Consider the following 21710-nt stretch of genomic DNA (forward strand, 5'->3'; position numbering starts at 1 on the left):
CTGTGGACTTAAGGGTCCCAGGTTCGATTTTGGTCAAGGGCACATGCCCAGGTTGCCGGTTCAATCTCCAGGGAGGGGGCGTGCGGGAGGCGGCCAAACAGTGATTTTTCCTCATTGATGTTTCTCTCTCCCTCTCCCTTCCTCTCTGAAATCAATAAAAATATATTTGAAAAAAAATTTAAAAAAATAAAAACAAAGGGCACAGAGTGAGTCAGATATATGTTCTTTTCCACAGTATCATAGACCACTCTGCCCCTGCCCTCTGGGGCTGACATCAAGCCCCCTGGTGCCAACGCAGACCCTGTGATCTGTGGGGAGCGCCTCAGACCAGGAGGATTGAGACACTACCCCAACCCCTTAGGTCATAATACTGTACATTTTACATTCCAGCTATTCTCTTGGGTGGGGAATTATTGGGACAGACACCCACCCAAACTGACTCATGAGTAAAGGGGGACTCTCATGGAATCCAAATTCATGAAGCCATCCCAGAAATTAGAAACTCATTAGACAGCCCTCTGTATACTTCTTTTACAAGGCCCAACATGATCGCCAGCCCTGAGTCCCCTGACTCACAACTGCAGGGCCCAACACCATATAAGTGGGGTGTCAGAGCCTGGGGAGCACCTGTCTGGCTCACCCTAGGTGATGGTGGGCTCTCCCAGGTCAGGCTTTGAGCCCCAACCCATCACCTGGAACCTGGGTAGAGGGTTGGGTCAGCTGCGACAAAAAATGGGCAGCAGGGGCTGTGACAGGGAAATCCTAGGAGGGAGGGAGGGAGGGACCCAATTATAAGTGTATGGAAAACTGTGAAAGATGTTGAAATTTTGTGAGTGTCCTGAAGAATTTACCCACTGGGGTTATCTCTGCCTTTCATTGTCTTTGACTAGACATTTCTCAACTCTAAAGATGGAAGGTAAGTCGTAAAAACTTGATAGCAATGAAAATAATTCCTGTTCACAGAAATGCAAATTGTGGAATACAACTGACTATTACTGCCGTGAGGAAGTTAACTAGTTTTCCACCCATTTCTAAAACCATTTCAGCATTGCTTATCTATCGTGTGCCATACTTTGAGTTCTCCTTTCAATTGGTTGTAACATTTTAGCAGTTATCTCATTAATTAATGAGTTAAATCTTTAACACATGTTAATTTTATATCTTAGGAGGGGTGTGATTGCATCCTTTTTTATAATTTACCATTAAATATAGACAAAGCCTGTATGATCACATACGCATTTTAGAAATATTCGTGGTACACAGAAAAAAACTTTAGAAGGATACACAAGAAACTGTTAGTGGTTACTTGTGGGGGGGAAATAAAGAAGGAGGCGCTTTTCATTTTTGTATGTTAAAATAATTTCAGTGGAAGTTGTCCAGACAAATATTTAAGGGTCATTTATTTTCTTTTTTATACTTTTCTATATTTATTTTTTAAAAGCATTCATTTTAAGCTGTACTTATAGTTGCTTGGACTTTCCTGTGTTACATTTTTAAATAAAATTTAAAAAACTGGATATACTTTGTCATTAAATTTTGTAAATTTTAAGGGAAAAAGTAAACTAAATAAACTACATCTTGAGCTACTGCTCCAAGCCAGCCATGGGCAGCCAGGAGGTAGTTAGGACATGCTACCTGCCCTTAGGGACTAGCATAAAGTTCAGGCCCCACCCATAGGCCAAATGGTTCCAATCACCTAGTACACTCCTTGTGTCAGGAGCTGCCAGGTGAGGAGCCTTCCTCACTGTTCAACACCTGCTGGCTCTTCACCCTCTGGCACCCCTGGCAGCCCAATTCAGGGAACGCTGATGGAAGATCATGCCAGAATGGGAACATCCCTTCCTCCTGGCCCATCTCCCCTGACAGACAACCTGAGAGGCATCCTGCCCTCTGGCTTGCAGCTGAACAGGGAAAATCATTGCCAAACCACTGTTGTGCAACAATGCACTTCTGAGAAGGGTACACAAAATTTTCGTCAATTGAGTCCTGTCTTCCTCCTAACTTACATGATGGACCCAGTGTGCTCTGCTTGCAAGCTCTTGGGTGCCTCACCTACTAGTATGACTCTCAACACTTTCTATTCTTCCGTCTTCCTTAGCCAACCTATAAACCAGTATTTAAGTACATGAAGATAGAACCTTCCTTCTAGGAATTCCTCCATCAACCAAACCTGGATACTGTTTTCTTTTCTTTTTAAAAAAATACTGGTAATATTGTTATTATTTATTTCTGAGAGGAAGGGAGAAGGAGAGAGAGATAGAAACACCAACGATGAGAGAAAAGTCATTTATTGGCTGCCTCCTACACACTCCCTGCTGGGGATCGAGCCCACAACCTAGGCATGTGCCCATGCCCGGAATTGAACCGTGACCTCCTGGTTCACTGGGTTCATAAGACGACGCTCAACCTCAGAGCCACACCAGCTGGGCTCTGTTGTTTTCTTAATGTGTATATGTGGTGGTGGAGGCAACACCAACAGGCAGTACGACCATCTCTCAGCTCCAGGAGCTCCCCTGACCTTTAGCACAAGTGTGTGCAGTCCCTTGCATTGGGCGCATCTGCAGGCAGATGCTTCATTAGTGAACCCTGGCCTAGGAGGACCCAGGAAGAAGGAAAGCATGAGCCTGCTGTCTCCTTTCACTCACTACACACGCTCAGCTGGTCTGACAAGGGCCAGCCCTCCCCACTAAGCACAGAGCCACAGCCACTCCTGAATCCTAGAGCTGGTGCTGCAGAACACCTTCCCAAGCATCACACTACTTATTTTTAGTTTTTTAATCTTAAAATTTATTTATTTATTTATTTATTTATTTATTTATTTATGTTACAGAGAGAGAGGAAGGCGGGGGGAGAGAGAGAGAAACATCGACTTGTTTTCTACTTATTTATGCATTCATTGGTTGATTCTTGTATGTGCCCTGATTGGGATCGAACCCGTAACATTGGTCTATCGGAACGATGCTCTAAACAACTGAGCTACCTGGCCAGGGCAGAACAACACTTCTTATAGACTATTGTGGGGAAGGAGAGAATTACCCTTAGTGACACTTCTTGGGGATGTTTGAGCCTAGATCCCAATGTTGTCTGACCTTATCACTCTCTCCTTAAGTGCTTCATTAGTTCCCCATTGCCTCCAGAATCAAGGCCAAGCTCCATGGTTGGCCTTCGAGTCCCTTGCTCCCAGTATGGCTCCAGCCATATCTCTAGACCATTTCTCTATGCCATGTACCCTACAGCCTAACCACTCATTCACCCCATGCATGCTTGTCCAATTTGTGCATAGGTTTAAAGGCTGTTTTCCAAGTCCTCATAGCTGCCCCAAAAGCCTCATTTCAGCGGCAGACTCTCTTATATTAATTGGTATCATCAAAATTGCATTACTATCTATGCAAACGCAGGCATGCCAGTGCCTGTTCTAATGCAAGGCCTTACCCTGCTGCTCACACCATTCCAGCAGCTGCACCTGGCTGAGCATCACACAGACCACTTTCCAGAATGGCTCTCTCCACAGGAGCAGCTGCAGATTCCTCCCACCTCCCCAAAGCTCACTGCCATGGAGCAGAGGCAGTTCTATTAGGACACTTCATAGCATCTCGCTGCCAAAGTGACAGCTACAATTATGTTTTGGCCGACAGCTGGAGCTGAGAGAATACACAAACAGCCAGACCTCATGAGCCTCCATGAATCAGCAGTTTGCGCTTTGTGACCAGCTGGTAGGTGGGGTGGGCCACCCTGCCAGTCGTCCAGCCCTCCCTTGGTGGACAGAGTGCTTGCTACAGACCTCAAGTTAGCACTAGGGACTCTTAGGTGAAGCCCACCACTGGATGGTGATAGTTAATGCCCCCTTGGACCATCCCAGGTATCAGAGGAACAGAAGAATAGGGTGGCCAAACCCAGGCAAGATCCAACCCAGAGGCACAGCACTTAATTTCTAGACAAAGGCAGAGACAGGCAAAGCAAAGAGTCAAGTTCCCCAGGAGGGGGAAGTCCATAATGCTGGGTAGCCTGGTGTGGGGTGTGCTCATGGTAGGCAGAGGGTCTCTGTGGAGGCCCCAGGGCACCACCTCCATGAGGAGCCTCAGGGCCACAGGCTGTGAGCAGAGGAGTGGTATCAGTGTGGGGACCAGGACACCGTAGCAAAAACAGCTGCAGAGGCAGCAGCTCCCATTCACTGAGCCTTTGATGGGCCAAGGACCGTGCTGACCACTTTACATATGTTCCTTCTTTTCATCTTCATTGCACCCAGTGAGGCCGATTCTGTTATTATCCCCATTGTACTGGTGAGGAAACTGAGTCTCCGAGAGGAATGTGATGGAGGCTGTGCAGCTGGCAAGTGTGACCTGTCCTTTCTCTCTGAACTGCAGGCTCTCTGAGGCCACAGCACCTGAAGGTGGGCTCCTGAGTCCAGGCCCTGCCTTTTACTCAGCCCTGACCTGGGCTCTGGCCGAGTCTCTGAGAGGGGCAGGTTCAGGCTCTTGGGGTTCTCCAAGGGGTGCTCCTGCCCTTCTTAGGCCCCTTGTTGGAGCTGAACCTTTCTATCCTCACATCCTGTCCAAACGCATGCAGAAAAGGAGGCAGCAGGCTAGCAACTCTGTGCAACATGCTTCCAAAGTGGGCGTCTGAAAGGCCAGTGGGGCTGGGGTGCAGACGTGTTTGTATTCCAAGTGGCTGCTGCCCATGAATCACCAATTTCATTTTGTGCTCTCAGCTCTGTGAAGGCATCGTTTCTACCCAGCCTCACATGGAGCTGGCGGCCAGAGCCTCTTAGTGGGGCTATAAATAGCAGATTATCAACTCACCTCCTCTGAGCTCATCATAGGCTCTTCGCTTTATTGTGTATCTTCCTGCTGCCTGCATGGCACTCACTCAGATTTCCCAGGTGAAGCCTGGCTGAGACCCAGTGCATGCTCTGGGGCGCTGCAGGGTTTGGGTTTCCAGATGTGTTCAGGATGACAGTGAGGGCAATGGCAGACTTTTGAAGAGCTTAACATTTAAGACGTCATAATTATAATCTCAGGTCTCTGAGCTCCTTTCCAATTAAACGCAGCAGCAAGGGACTGTCATTTCTCTAAAAGCCCTAGAAATAAAAGGCAAGGGGCTCAGCAAACACACACCCAGAGAAAGTCACCTAGAGTGAGTAGCAACAAATGAAAGGTTTCATGCCTTCCTGTGGACATGTCTCCTAACACTGAATGAAATACTTTATGGCTCTCTGGCTTCAGAAGTGAGATACACTGAATGAAATACTTTATGGCTCACTGGCTTCAGAAATGAGATCGCATTTTTTAGTATTACTCACAGCTACCATTTACGGAGTGCTCCCTGCGTGCCAGGCTCTGTGCCCAGCCTTTGCACGCTGTATCTCATCAAGTCATCACAACAGCCATATTGAGTTAATGCTAGCATCAGCAGCTTTCTGTAGTGAGGAGGCTGTGGTTCCAGTGTCACACAAACACTGAGCTCCTGCAGAACAGCGCTGTGTGTGTCCACGTGTATCCATGCATGTGTCCACGTGTGTGTGCAACCAAAGGGATTTGAACTGTAGTCTCCAGCTCCATGCACTCCATGACTGTATATAGGAGCCAGATGCTCACAGATTCATCTTTCCCCAAGTCCCAGGCCCCTTTGGCATCCTGCATGTTCCCCTGTCACCGTCTTCTCTCAAATCTGATCCTCTAGTTCTTCTGCAGGGAGAGAACTAGCCTTCATTTGGCCCAGCTCAATGATAGTCCTGCCTCCTTCCTCTAGTCTCTGAAACAGGCAGAGATCAGGTGAGAGTCCACCACCACCCTTGGCAGTCTCTCTCCAATCTGTTTCTTCCTCTCCCTCTCAGAGCACAGCCCCGTGTTTCAGGTCTGGTCCCTTTTATTGGCTTGTCACAGTAGCCTTCCTGCTCAGTGCTGCACCTGAGGAATGGATTTTTACAAAGCTTTTCCAGTGATCTTGGTAGCCAAGGTTAAGAACCGCTTTGTTTAATTGGCCTGCCTCTCTCTGTTCTAAGCCCTCCCACCCACAATTATCAGCTTAATTTTGTTAAAGCACAATTGATCTCGTGTCACTCTCCTGTTCAAGGTCCTTGGGTAGCTCCCCACTGCCTGCAGAAAAGTATAGAGCCCTTAGTGTGGCCTTAGCTGGTTTAGCTCAGTGGTGTCAGCCTGCAGACTGAAGGGTCCCCAGTTTGATTCCGGTCAAGGGCACATACATACCTTGGTTGCAGGCTCCTCCCTGGTCCAGGCCCTGGTCGGGGCGCGCGCAGGAGGCAACCAATCCATGTGTTTCTCTAACATAGATATTTCTCTGTCTTTCCCTATTTCTTCCATTCTCTAAAAATCAATGGAAAATATCCTCAGGTGAGGATTTAAAAACAACAACAACAACAATAAAAGAATAAATGAAATAAAGCCCTTAATGTGACATTCAAGGCCCTCTCCATCTTGGTCCATTGCTAACCCTTTGCCCCACCCCACAGACCCACCTTTTCCTGTGACAGCCTCCTGACCCTGCTCCCTCTCCTTAGCTTTTCCAGACTTTAAATGTTGCCTGGGCACAGCAGAGCACATAGAAAGAGCAGGGAGCTTTCCTTAAGACATTGAACCCTTCAAAAAGAGGAATGAGAAATTATTGTTGAAATGCCCCCTCTTAATTCAAGAGCCACATGTGTAGTTTTAAATGAAGAGGGTTTTGTGTGGCCTGCAGATGAAAGGAGATCCGCCAGTAGATACAACACAATAGCAGTAATGTGTAAACACAGGAGAGCAGGAGCGGTGGGGCTCATGATTAATTCAAAGGAGATGGTATTTCGGCATTCTCCTTGCTTTTATTCAAACCCAGAAGACAGAGCAGGTTTGGTAAGCACTGGGGCTTGGGCCACATTTCAAAGTGCCCCTCATGCTTTTTTGTCCCCTATTCTTAGACAAAAGCAGAGAAACATATTTGAATTTTGTTCAAAAGATCAAGGGTGTTTTACTAATACTATTAAACAATGTGTGCGTTTGGACTTTGCTCTATTTCCCATAAAGAAACACCTACTTCATAATCAAACAAAAATGACTGTGTTGACTGACAGCATGAGAATGGGGCCTGGAAATTGTTCCCAAGTGCTTCAGAGTGAAAACGGACCCTAAAGAAGCTCTTGTTAAATGTGGCAGAAGAGCCTCTCATGAATCTCTGCTCCCTCCCAAAACTCTGCCAAAAACAACGATAAAGGAATAAAAAGAGTTGCAAATCCATAAGGTATATGAGAATAGGAGATGGCAGCAGATGAAGGATGCTAGCACATTTTAGGAGTGTGGGAAGCAGAGGAAGAAGCAGTGAGTCACATGGCAGCACGGGGGAGGCAGGAGGCCTGATGCCTGCAGAGGGGTTCCCTGTGAGAAGGTGAGAAGCACGCCAAGCTGCAGGGACGGGCAGAGCTGCAAAAGGGACTGATGGGGCCTCCATGAGAGCACAGTCCACGTGGGCAGTGGAGTTGCCACACCTTGCCCATTCCCACAGGAGACCTCATATGCTCAGTGGAGAATTTGCATCAGCACATGAGGAACTATGGAGGGTGGGTATGAAGTGCAGAAAATATGGGGGCTAAATAGAAATCTAGATACTAAAAGGTTAAGTCCCAGCTCCTTTTCCTCACCCTGCTTCTAGACAACCTGGCAGCCAGGCACACCTCTTACCCTCAGTTGAAGACTAAAGAACCCTTTTCTGCAGGAACTGAGAAGACTCAAGGGTAAGACCTCCTAATACAGACATTTGGGATCCCCATTGCAAAAGCCAATTTATGACCAACGCCCACTACAGGGAAGTCCACCATTGGAAAAGCTCCACCCAGGCATGCTGACCATGCAATCATCTCTGTAGCACAAAACCCTTACATATGAGTGGAGAGTCAAGATCCTCAAACTTTTAAAAAAAATTTATGTATTGATTAGGGAGAAAGAGAGGAAAGGAAAGGGGAGGAGAGAGACAGACATCAATTTGTTATTCTACTTATTTATGCATTCATTGGTTGATTCATATGTGCCCGGACCAGGGATCAAACCCACAACCTTGGCATATTGGGACAGCGCTCTAAGCAGCAAGATCCCTAGACTTTTAAAGCAAGCCTCAGACATGACAGACAGGTATGGGGGAGTAAGGGCAAGTGGGAAGGGAATGCATAAGTTCAGGGAGGAGAAGAAAGCTTTAAAAATACTATAACATCCTCAGGGAGGAAAAATAAGATTTATAACTCATGGTTCATTATCATGAAATGTCAGAACATTAGGAATAAAGAAGAGACCCTAAAAGGACCCAGGAAGGAAAATCAGGTCAATTGAAAGGATCAGGGATCAGAATGGCACTAGACTTCTCAGCAGCAGCACTAGAAGCTGAAAGACAATCGAGTGAAATTTTCAGAATTCTGAGTGAGAATTATTAATGGCTTAGAATTCTAAACCTAAATTATTAAGAGAAGTGGTAGAATAAAAGATGCTTTCAGACACAGGAGATAAAAAATAATTTGCCTTTCACGTTCCCTTTCTCAGGAAATTGTCCACCCAAAAAAGAGTATAATCCAACAATGAGGAAGACATGCCCAGGAGAGGTCAAAGGAGGCCCTGGATGACAGCAGGACAGGAGTGCCCTCTGACCAGAAAATAGAGGATTTTAGGTCAGAGATGGGCCAGAGGATTGCCTGACAGGCGTGACTAGGTAGGAAATTTTGTTGAGGGGCTATTAGAGGGTTGTGAGAATTAATAATAAGTTTATTTAAAAAGTGAATAAATTAAAAAATATGAGGCAATTACTACCTTCAGAAAAACTACAACACATAAACTGCAAAAGAAAATAAATGCAGCCCTAACCAGTTTGGCTCAGTGGATAGAGTGTCAGCCTGCGGACTCAAGGGTCCCAGGTTCGATTCCGGTCAAGGGCATGTACCTTGGTTGCGGGCACATCCCCAGTAGGGAGTGTGCAGGAGGCAGCTGATCGATGTTTCTCTCTCATCGATGTTTCTAACTCTCTATCCCTCTCCCTTCCTCTCTGTAAAACTCAATAAAATATATTTTTTAAAAAAGCCATCATCTTAAAATAAATAATAATAATAAAAAAATATAACACCAAAAACATTTACATAACCATAACAATGTAAAAAAGGATAACTGATTTAACCAAAGACTATGAAACAGGTTGGGAAGCTGGGGGAAAGGGAAGGAAGATGCAGGAAATGGCTAAAGAAACAAACCCTCATCTTCCATAATTGCAAGAAAATAGTAATGTCTAAAACTGACAAATCAACAAATTGGTACTATAAGTATATTATTGGAAAATATGGGGGAGGAGGTTAAAACTGGGCAAAATAGCTGAAAAAGTTTAACTGGGTACCTCTGGGGATCAGGCTGGGGGTTGGTGTTGGATGGGATAGGGGACTGCTGTTCTTGACCATATGCCTTTAGTACTATTTGACTTTAAAATTTGTGTGTGTGTGTGTGTGTGTGTGTGTATATAAATAATTTTCATTAAAATAAAATTTAAATTTAAAAAGAAAATCAATAGAAAATATCTTACATGGAGAAAAACAAAATTTTTAAAGTATTAGTTACTCATTAATCACAGCTCTGAATTGTTTCTATTGATCTTCCTCTCCATTTATTCATTCACTTAGTCATTCATTCCTTTATTTTCTCTTAAAATCTTAAATGTTGATTGGAAAATGTGGTAGGGTTGCCAGAGAAAATACATTCAAATTTAACCTATTTTATTTGCTAAATCTGGCACCCTAAAATATAGACCCCACAATCTAGGTCTGCGGCTAAAGTGATTAATGGAACCAGAAAGTTCTGCAATTAATATTCATAGTGTGGGAGATGTGTAAAGAGGCTGACAAAACTTCCTGGTCAGATGCTGAGCAGTGATTTGATATCTAGTCAAGACATATGACGTGGTGCCAGCAGCTCCTTGCCAGCCTCTGTGAGCCCAGAGTACACTTAAAGGGAAGCTGGGTTTGCCTGAGGGCTCTATCCCTGGGCTCAGGAGCTGTGCCCAAAGGCTCCTGCAGGGCATAGAGGTCCCTAGGCTGCATTTTCTCTTCTGAAAGAGAGCAGGGCAGGATGACAAGGGACCTCAATTTAGGTAAATTCAGGAGTGGGACCATACCCATGTCACCAACTCTTGTTTTTTATTGAAAAACTATCTCTCTTTAAGCAAATTTACACAAGTTCCTAATCTTGTCTGCAATGTGCTTACTAAAAGTTTCACTCTCAAAGGAGAATTTTGTTGTTGTACTGTGTTGGGAGATTCTCTACCACTGATTAATGGTAGAAATGTAATCAACGTTTTCCCTTTTGTGCTGGGAAAACTATTCTTTGTGGTTAATAGAATTAAGACTAGGGATATGAGTCCTCCTAAAAGCTAAATTCATCCCCAGAATATATAAATATACAATTTGGCAATACACATACATAAATGTATAAAGAGAAACAACTAGCCCTAGCTGGTTTGGCTCAGTGGATAGAGCGTCAGCCTGCGGACTGAAGGGTCCCAGGTTTGATTCCAGTCAAGGGCACGTGCCCGGGTTGTGGGCTCGATCCCCAGTAGGGGACATGCAGGAGGCAGCCAATCAATGATTCTCTCTCATCATTGATGTTTCTCTCTCTCTCTCTCTCTCTCCTCTCTGAAATCAATAAAAAGAGAGAGAAACAATTAAAATATGAATATTTTAAAAATGAGGATGGCCCTAACCGGTTTGGCTCAGTGGATAGAGCGTCGGCCTGCGGACTGAGGGGTCCCAGGTTCCATTCCGGCCAAGGGCATGTACCTTGGTTGCGAGCACATCCCCAGTGGGGGGCGTGCAGGAGGCAGCTGATCGATCTCTCTCATTGATGTTTCTAACTCTCTATCCCTCTCCCTTCTTCTCTGTAAAAAATCAATAAAATATATTTTTTTTAAAATGAGGATGAACACAAACATAAAGCATTTTTGTTGCTTCGTTATTATTTATACCTTATGTGAATAGAAGTTAACAGCAGCTAGGCAGGCAACAGGTTTCAGAAATCAAACTGGGATTAAGATGAGTAGCTATAGGGTCTTATTCTATAAAACCACTGGTCAGAATAAAAAAGAGACTTTCTAAAAACAAGAGCTGGGAGAACCAAGATGGCGGCATAGGTTAACGCTGGAGTTTGCTGCTTTGAACAACTACTTCAAAAGTGAAACCAAAAAACGGAAGGGACATCACCCAGAACCACAGGAACGCTGGCTGAGTGGAAGTCCTACAACTAGGAGGAAAGAGAAACGCATACGGACACTCAGAGGAGGCGCAGTGCTGAAGTCAAATTCTGAGGTGCGGAGTGCGCGGAGCGGGCTGGCGGCGGAGGGCACGGTTGGCGTTTTCAATCGGGAGGGAGTCGCAGACTCTGAGCTCCAGATACGGGCGAGTCTTTAGGGACCCAGACTCAAACAGGAGAAGCGGGACTGTCTGGCTTCGGTCAGAGCGAGTGCAGCTTTCTCTCCGAGGTGTGCAGCGGTTGCTGGGACTCAGAGAGGCAGAGCCCCTGGGGACAGGACTGAGAGCCGCCATAACTGCTCTCTCCGGCCCACCCTGTTGATCCTGTGCGACCCGCCCCGCCCAAGCCCTGCACACAGGCATTTGCCGGATAGCCTCAGGCAAACGCCAGATTAGCACCTCCCTAGAGGACAGAAGTTCTCTCACTGCTGACACAGCTGATTCTCATAGCCACTTGGCCTGGAGGTCAAACCCTCCCTGGTATTAGCTACAACAATCAAGGCTTAACTACAAGACTGCGCACAAAGACCACTAGGGGGTGCACCAAGGAAGCATAACAAAATGCGGAGACAAAGAAACAGGACAAAATTGTCAATGGAAGATATAGAGTTCAGAACCACACTTTTAAGGTCTCTCAAGAACTGTTTAGAAGCCGCCGATAAACTTAATGACATCTACAAGAAAACTAATAAGACCCTCGATCTTATATTGGGGAACCAACTAGAAATTAAGCATACACGGACTGAAATAACGAATATTATACAGACTCCCGACAGCAGACCAGAGGAGCGCAAGAATCAAGTCAATGATTTGAAATGCGAGGAAGCAAAAAACACCCAACTGGAAAAGCAAAATGAAAAAAGAATCCAAAAATGAGAGGATAGTGTAAGGAGCCTCTGGGACAGCTTCAAGCGTACCAACATCAGAATTATAGGGGTGCCAGAAGATGAGAGAGAGCAAGATATTGAAAACCTATTTGAAGAAATAATGACAGAAAACTTCCCCCACCTGGTGAAAGAAATGGACTTACAGGTCCAAGAAGCGCGGAGAACCCCAAACAAAAGGAATCCAAAGAGGACCACACCAAGACACATCATAATTAAAATGCCAAGAGCAAAAGATAAAGAGAGAATCTTAAAAACAGCAAGAGAAAGAAACTCAGTTACCTAAAAGGGAATACCCATACGACTGTCAGCTGATTTCTCAACAGAAACTTTGCAGGCCAGAAGGGAGTGGCAAGAAATATTCAAAGTGATGAATACCAAGAACCTACAACCAAGATTACTTTATCCAGCAAAGCTATCATTCAGAATTGAAGGTCAGATAAAGAGCTTCACAGATAAGGAAAAGCTAAAGGAGTTCATCACCACCAAACCAGGATTATATGAAATGCTGAAAGGTATCCTTTAAGAAGAGGAAGAGGAAGAAAAAGGTAAAGATACAAATTATGAACAACAAATATGCATCTATCAACAAGTGAATCTAAGAATCAAGTGAATAAATAATCTGATGAACAGAATGAACTGTTGATTATAATAGAATCAGGGACATAGAAAGGGAATGGACTGACTATTCTTTGGGGGGAAAGGGGTGTGGGAGATTCGGGAAGAGACTGGACAAAAATCGTGCACCTATGGATAAGGACAGTGGGTGGGGAGTGAGGGCGGAGGGTGGGGTGGGAACTGGGAGGAGGGGAGTTATGGGGGGAAAAAAAGAGGAACAAATGTAATAATCTGAACAATAAAGATTTAATTAAAAAAAAAAAAACAAGAGCTGTGCAGGTGTGTGTGTGTGTGTGTGTGTGTATGTGTGTGTGTGTGTATTTAATTGTAAAATATTTAGTTATCTAGTTCAATCATGAATCTATTATAGATGTGAGATGACCGGGGGCTCAGTTCAACCCAAGGGGTATTTAGTATTTTTCAGACAGCTCTAATTGTTTAAAGTTCTATTTAAAGATAAAATCTGACTTTATATAGCTCTCACTCTTTGGCCCTATGCCTGCATTGAAAAGCAGAAAATAAACCATCTTCTACAAAACAGCTCTTCAAAGATCTGAAGACAGGCATAGGGCCTTTCCAACTGTGTTCTCTGCTCCCACATCACCTGATCTCCAGCTCCCCTTCTCCATCCCTCCCTTTGAGCACTTTAGTTCATCAGTGATGTGCTTAAAATAAGGCACTCGGACTGAACTTCTCCTGGTATGGCCCAAGGTGTACAAAATAGCGAAGAACTCTAACTTTCTGTGATCTTGAATGCTGAACATCAATTCAGTTAGGTAAAAGCAGCCACTTGACTGCTGTTATAAGAACATCAATTTCAAGGTTTCCGGCAGAGAGAGGACTTGTTTAATTCATTTTTTAAATAAACCAACCTTACACTTACATTTACAACAGGCTAAACATTCATGCCTTTTGATACAGAAATACCAACTGTGTCCTCTGTTCCCACATTACCTGGGATTTATATATAAAATCCTCACCCAAGGAAATTTATTGATTTTACAGAGAAAGGAAAAGAGAGAGAGAAACATCGGTCTGAGAGAGAAACATTGATGGCTTCTTCATGTATGTGCTGTCTTCCTTTTATTAATATTAACTAGCTAATTATGATGCTAACAAAGGAATTAAAAAATGTGAGAGCACTCATTGCAGCCTTGCACTACTTACCTGCTTTAAAGAGGAAGCCTGCAGCTGGTAGGTATGGTAACGTAGGTCCAAACATTCTAGAAGGTACTTTGGCAAAACATAGTAAAAGCTTTAAAAGTGTGCAGTTCTTTGAACCAGGAATACCACTTCTAGGAGTTTATCAGGAGTAAAATAAAACCTAGATGCCCATGGAAGTTTAGTTGAAAGGACAAGTCACAGTGGCATTCATTAAATTTTTAAATTATAATTAAATAGAAGAATGTTTTGTTTTAGAGCAGTAGTTTAGCTCTGAATTGACTCACACTCAACAAGAACAACGACAAATAGAGAAACCAGCTGCAGCCTCCAAAGTTTTGTCAGGAGCTGCCAAAGGTGAGAAAGAGTAGGAAACCTGGTGGAAAACCTTGAATGAGAAGGGGATGTAGACTCTCCGAGAGCTTAGAAAGCTCTTATTATTATTATTCCTTTCCAGAACGGGAAAACCCCACTTTGAAAGGGAACTATGAAAACAAGTCCTAAATCATACAAAGAAAGATTGCTAGGGACAATGGAAAGCACTGGAAAAAGAAAAGTGGGCGCCTTCTCTTAGAAACAAAGGCTGTAAAGAAATCTGGGAAAGAGAGATGGACAGAGAAGCTCTCATCAACCCCGCTTTGAAATCCAGAGAAGAGGTGACTACTCACAGAGGCCATGTCTGAAGTTTGTCGCTGTGGCAACAGAAAGAGTTCCCCTGGCCACACCTTTCCACCCCTCCAACACTTGTTCAAGGCACAAAACAGTGGAGCAACGCCTACAAGACACTCAAAGAAAAGTAAAGTTTAAGTATAAAGCCTATAGACAAACATATTGAAAACTGTAAGAAATCAGGAAATATCATGAGCCTTTTCTGAGGAACCTACTAGAACCATGGAATAGCAGTCTCAGTACTACTGAGCGAGTCTGAGGAAATCCAGATAAAAGGCCCCTCCCTGAGCATGAAATGTATTTGACTACAGAAATGAGAGTAAAACCAACACAGAGTTTAGGATGACAGATCAGAATGCAAATGTGACATTCCTTAATATGATAGATATTTCTCATCACTAATAAAAAACTGAAGAAGAAAGAGAGAAGATAGGAATAAGAATAAGCTCACTGCCCGGCCAGCATGACTCAGTGGTTGAGCATTGATCTGTGAATCCGGAGGTCACGGGTTCGATTCCAGGTCAGGGCACAGGCCCAGGTTGCAGGCTCGATCCCCAGTGTGGAGTATGCAGGTGGCAGCCCATCCGTGATTCTCTCTCATCACTGATGTTTCTAACTCTCTCTCTCCCTCTCCCTTCCTCTCTGAAATCAATAAAAACATATATTTTTAAAAAGAATAAGCTCACTGATCACCTCAAATTAATTGATTCAAAGGATACTATTTAAAAATTCCAAATAAAGTAGAAGCTTAAGCATATTTAACATAAACACTAGGATTGATAATTCCATTGATTGTATTATGGAGGAGGGGTCAGGGGAGAGGATGAGATTACAAGATAATTTTATTATTGTTCATAGTGGGTATTTAGAAGATACAGTCCCTAAAGTATTTTATAAAGGTAACTTCTAGAACAAAAATACAAACCTTCCTAAATATCAGAACCACATTAAGAAAAAGGGCAACTACATAATGAAAACACATTAAAAAGTATAGAATTGAGACCAAACATATCTGTTATCTCAATAAATATAAATTAGTTTAACTCATCTTATTTATTTATTTATTTATTTGTAATTTTTTAAGTCCTCACTTGAGGGTATGTTTTTATTACTTTTTTAGAGGGAGGGAGAGAGAGAGAAAGATAGAGACAGAGAAAGAAAGAAAGAAATGCACCCCGACCAGGGATAAGAACCTGCAGCCTAGGTATGTGTCCTGACCAGGAATTAAACCCACAGCCTTCTGGTGTATGGAGAATGCTCCAACCAGCTGAGCCACCCAGCTGGGGCTAACTCATCTACTTTAAAAATAGTTTTCAAAATAGATTGCAAAGCCCAATCCAACTATAGGCTGTATACATATAAGACAAAATAATTCAGAAAGCTTAATAATGAAAGGATGGGCAAAGAAAAGCATACAAGAAAAATACAAACTTTAAAACTCTTAATATCTGACAACATAGAATTCAGTACAAAAAGCTTTAAGCAAAATAAAGAGAAGTAGTTTTTAATGCTAAAGGCCACAATTTACCATAAAAATTTAAGATATGAGTATATATGCACAAAATAATACAGCAGGAACTTTCATATAATAGAAACTATAGAAATGCAAGGAGATTTAGACAAAGATACACTAATAATAGAAGACTTTGATTTGCTTTGCCCAATTCCAAACAAATCAAGTAGTCAAAATTAAGTGAGAATTTAGAAGTCCAAACAATATAATCAATAAGGTAGATGTTACTGATACGTATCAAACATTATGCCCTGAGAATAGAGAATATACTTTCTTATCAAGTGGTCTGAAATATTTGTACACACAAAAGATTATATGTTAAGCCATAAACCAAATCTCATTAAATCTTCACAGTAAAAATAATATAGATAGCATTCTATAATAACAACACAATAAACATTGACATTTATAACATACTAGCATTCAGAAAACAAAGAGTGCCCTTCTATTTGGATGTGTGTGGGGGTATATATTAAATAAGCCCATAATCAAATGGAAAATACAAATTCAAAACCACAGAATTTCTAGTAAACAATAATAATGAGCATATATAGAAGGATCTAGGAATATAGTTAAAATAGTACTCAAAGAAAAATTCACTGCCTTAAATAAGTTTAGCAACATAAATAAAAGAAAAATAAATGAAATAAACAGCTGGCTTAAGAAACAAGAAAAAGAATTATAAAATAAACCAAAGGAAAGCAAAAGAAAAAATAAAGATAAACACAGAAATTAATCAGTTAATCTAACAAAATATAGAACTTATAAATAAGTAAGCTTATTCTTTTAAAAAATTCAATAAATTAGGTAAGTCACAAGCTAAGTTAATCATAATGAAGGAAATGCACTAAAATCCAACCAATAAAAAGTTACAAATGGGAAATAGTCACACAAATATTAGAAAGTAGAAAACAAAGCAAAAACAAAAAAGAATACCTTATACAATTTTATGCAGATAAATTTGAAAACCTATATGAAATATATAATTTCATCAGAAACTAAAGATAGAAAACCAAAATAGACCAATTTGCATAAATTTTTCAAAATAATTTGAATATAATATTATGCATAATATAACATATAGATATAATGTTATAAAAGTTACAATAAAACTTTTAAGAAATAATTTTGTCAAAATAATTAGATAAAATTTGTCAAACACCCTTCTCCCTCCTCCCAGAAAACGTAAGAAACATCAGGTTCATTGTTTTATAGGGAAATTCAACAACTCTACTAACCTTTAAAGAACAAATTATTCCCGTGATTTTTGAAAATGCTCCATAGCCTAGAAAAAGAACAAACTCATTTCAAAAAGAAAATATAAGTACATTGATATCAAAATATAATAACAATTGTAAGAATAAAGAAAAATAGGCCAATATCATTTAAAAATATCAATACAAAACTCCTAAATAAAATTTTAGCAAACAGAATCCAAAAGCACACTGAAAGAAGAATATATTATGACCAACTGGTCAGTGTGGCTAAATGGTTGAGCATTGACCCATGGACCAGGAGGTCACAGTTTGATTCCCTGTCAGGGCACATGCCTGGGTTGTGGTCTTGACCCCCAGTAGGGGGCATGCAAGAGGTAGCTGATCAATGATTCTGTTGCATCATTGATTTTTCTATCCCTCTCCCTTCCTCTCTCTGAAAACAATAAAAACATATTTAAAAATAAATAAATAAAAGTTATTTTTTAAAAAGAATATATGACCAAATGGAGTTTATTTTAGGAATGGAAATAAGGTTCAATATTAGAAAATCTAATATAAATCATATTATGAACTACTGAACCACTGAGCCAAACCAGTGGGGTCATCTAAATAGAAAATCATGGGTAGCTTTATAAATACTGAAAACGCATTTGATAAATACTTATTCTTGATTTAAAACATTTAGAAAAATGGGAATTAATGGGTACTTTCTCAAAATGAAAAAAAAATTCTTAGCAGAAAAGCAATAGTTTGCTTAACAGGGAAATGCTAGAGACTCTAATATATAGAATATGTTAGGCTTAATAACCAATGCATTGTAGGCATGAGAAATAAATTAGTGGTAAAAGAATTGAAGAAAAACATTCTAGATTATTTTTCTAGCGTATCCTCTAGAATTCTCTTAAGGTTTCCAGACCCAAAAGGATTGGAGAGGAATGTTCAAGGTAGTATTAGGAGGTGAAGGAAAGAGGATGAGCAAAAAGAGGAGGAAGGGAAGGAGAAAAGGAAAAAATGAAAAGAAAGAAAGGTTTGGTGGTTTGAATACATTTGACACTCCATCCAAAATGTGGAGCCTATTTTTTTAAATGTGTTTTTATTGACGAGAGAGAGAGAGGGAGAGAGAGGAAGGGTGAAGGAGAGATAGAAACATCAATGAGAGAGAAAATATCAACATTAATCAGCTGCCTACTGCATGGTCTCAATAAGGATCAAACCCATAACCTGGTATGTGCCCTGAACAGGAATCGAACCGGTGACATCCTGGTGCATAGGTTGATGCTGAACCACTGAGACACACTGGTGGGGTCAAAATACGGAGCCTAATTTTCATGCCCCTGAATGTGTACTGGACTTAGTGACTAATGAATAAGTCAAAAATGATGTTATGTGACCTAGGAATCCATGTCATGAAAGATATTGTAGCTTCTACCTTGCTGTTTCTTGATTCATCTGCTCTGAAGGAAGACCCCTGCCATATGAGGACACTCAAGCAGCCCTGTGCAGAGGTCCATAGTGAGAAACTGAGATCTGTGGCAAACAGCCATGTGAGTGAGCCATCTAGGAGGTGGCTCCTCTGGCCCTAAACAAGCCTTCCCATACATGAAGCACCAGCCAATAAATGTCCTGAAACCTCATCAGAGATGCTGAGCCAGAACCACCCAGTTGAGCTCCCCCAGCATTCCTAATTTACAGAAATTGTGAGATAATATTTATTGTTTTAAGTCACTAAGTTTTGTTATGCAGCCATATAACTAATACAGAAGGCAAAACAAAGTCATTTCAGGTGGATAAAAAGTGAACATGCCACCAGCAGACCTATAGTAAAGAAAATGCAAACAAATTTTTCATGCAGAAGGAAAATAAAACCAGATTGTAAGAGATAGAGAAGGAATGAAAAACAAGTAAAGTGATAAATGTGTGTATAAATCTAATGTTTCATCGGGTTTTAAAATATACCACAAGAATAAGATCTAAATAAGTGGAGAGATACATCAGAATTATGAATTGGAAGATTCAATGCTGTTAAATGTTAGTTCTTCCCAAATTGACCTATAGATTCAATGCAATCCCAATTAAAATCCCAGCAGCCTATTTTCTAGAAATTGGCAAACTAATAATAACATTTGTATCAAAAAGCAATAGCATAAAATAGCCACAAAATTTTTGTAAAAGAACACAGTTGGCCTTGGCCAAATAGCTCAGTTGGTTGGAACCTTGTCCTGATTCACCAAGGTTGTAGGTTTGATCCCCGGTCAGGACACATGCAAGAATCAACCAATGAATGCATAAATAAGTGGAATAATAAATCTCTCTATCATTTCTCTCAAAATCAATTTTTAAAAATATTTTTTATTGATTTCAGAGAGGAAGGGAGAGGGAGAGAAAGATAAAAATATCAATGATGAGAGAGAATCATTGATTGGCTGCTTCCTGCACACTCCACACTGGGGATCAAGCCCGCAACCTGGGCATGTACCCTGATGGGAATTGAACTGTGACCTCCTGGACCTCCTGGTTCATAGGTCAATCAATGCTCAACCACTGAGTCACACTGGCCGGGCTCAAAACCAATTTTTAAAAATTAAAAATGAAAGAAAGAAAGGAAGGGAGGGAGGGGGAGAGGGAGGGAGTGAGGAAGGGAAGGAGAAAGGAAGAACACAGTAGGATGACTCAAACGATCTGATCTTAAGACTTACTATAACACTACGGCAGGGTTGGCAAACTATGGTCCATGGACCAAATCTAACCTGGAGATTGTTTTTGTAAGTCTTAGAAACTAAAAATGCTTTTTTTAGGTTTTTAAATGTTTGGAAAAAGAAACAAAGAAAAGTATGCAACAGGAATTATAGGTAACCCATAGTTTACAGAAACAGTTTACTAACTCCTGAGTTACAGTATTCAAGGCAGTATAGTGTTGGTAAGAGGACAGACAAATAGATCAATGGAACAGAATAGAGTCCAGAAATAGATTCACACATATATGGTCAATTGATTTTTGACAAAGTACCAAGGTAATTAAATGGAAAAAGGATAGTATTTTTGACAAATTGCACTAGATCAATTAGACAACCATATGCAAAAAAAGGAAGAGGAGGAGGAATAGGAAGGGGGAGTAGTGGGAGGAGGGGAGAGGAGTGGGAGGAGGGGGAGAAGAGGGGGGAGGAGGAGAAGGAAGGAAAGGAAGGAAGAAAAGAAGGGAAAGAAGGGAAGGGAAGGGAAGGGAAGGGAAGGGAAGGGAAGGGAAGGGAAGGGAAGGGAAGGGAAGGGAAGGGAAGGGAAGGGAAGGGAAGGGAAGGGAAGGGAAAGAAAAAGGTAAAAAAAGCCCACCTGGGCCCTAACTGGTTTGGCTCAGTGGATAGAGTGTTTGCCTGTGGACTCAAGGGTCCCAGGTTCGATTCCGGTCAAGGGCATGTACCTTGGTTGCGGACACATACCCAGTGGGGAGTGTGCAGGAGGCAGCTGATCAATGTTTCTCTCTCGTTGATGTTTCTAACTCTCTATCCCTCTCCCTTCCTCTCTGTAAAAAATCAATAAAATATATATATGTTTTTTAAAAAGCCCACCAGGTGTGGCTCAGGTCACGATTTGATTCCCGGTCAGGGCACATGCTGGGTTGTGGGCTTGATCCCAAATGTGGGGCATGCAGGAGGCAGCCGATCAATGATTCTCTCATCATTTATGTTTCTATCTCTCTCACCCTCTCCCTTCCTCTCTGAAATCAATAAATATTTTTTAAAAAAGGTAAAAAAGAATCTCAACCTATGTTGGGAGACAATTCTCCATGGGTCTCTCATGCATCTTCACATCTTAAGAGTTAGACATTAACTCCTTTTGTTCCAGACTTTCTTTTCAAGGATGTTTTCCATGAAACAGACTGGAGATAGTGTCTACCTTCAGAGCAAAGGGCAATTTTTTGTTTTTACTGTTCAGATAAAAAAAATAATGTATTTTTCTTGGGCAAAGGTTGCACAAGTTTGCCTGCAGTCCTTTATAAAAGACTAGTGGCCTGGTGTACAAAATTCGTGCACATTAAAAGGGGGTTAATTAGAGGAGATATTTTAATATTGCTATTTGCCCTTTCTCTATAATAGAAGCACAGAGATGAAAGAAAATTAGTAAAATGTATATGAAAATCTTCCTCTTGTCAGAGTCTGGGGCATGCCACAGGACCCAGAGTCAAGTCCCCGCCTACCCACGTGCATCTTGAAATCACGCGAGACCCAGACCTGGCTGGCCCCACCCCTGTCAAGCCCCACAGGGCGGGGGTGGGGGGCAGTTCAGTGGAACACAGCCTCAGGTCCCCTGGTCCAGTCTCAGGTCCCCCGGCCCTGGTGCAAGGGTGAGAGGGTGTGAGGGCATGAGGGCGTGATGCCCATTTGCATATTAGCTCT

The 21710-nt window shown here is 41.9% G+C and overlaps 1 long non-coding RNA gene across 1 annotated transcript in view; it reads right to left on the reverse strand.

The window, feature by feature from the left end:
- LOC118658982 overlaps positions 1-21710 on the reverse strand; it is a 75128-nt gene that overhangs the window by 49197 nt on the left and 4221 nt on the right. Inside the window, exon 2 of the long non-coding RNA XR_004968415.1 lies at positions 17341-17387. This is a non-coding gene — a long non-coding RNA (uncharacterized LOC118658982). The remainder of the gene's footprint in view (positions 1-17340; positions 17388-21710) is intronic.

Source organism: Myotis myotis, unplaced genomic scaffold (genome assembly GCF_014108235.1).
Source record: "Myotis myotis isolate mMyoMyo1 unplaced genomic scaffold, mMyoMyo1.p scaffold_m19_p_6, whole genome shotgun sequence".
In the NCBI taxonomy this organism is placed as follows: domain Eukaryota; kingdom Metazoa; phylum Chordata; class Mammalia; order Chiroptera; family Vespertilionidae; genus Myotis; species Myotis myotis.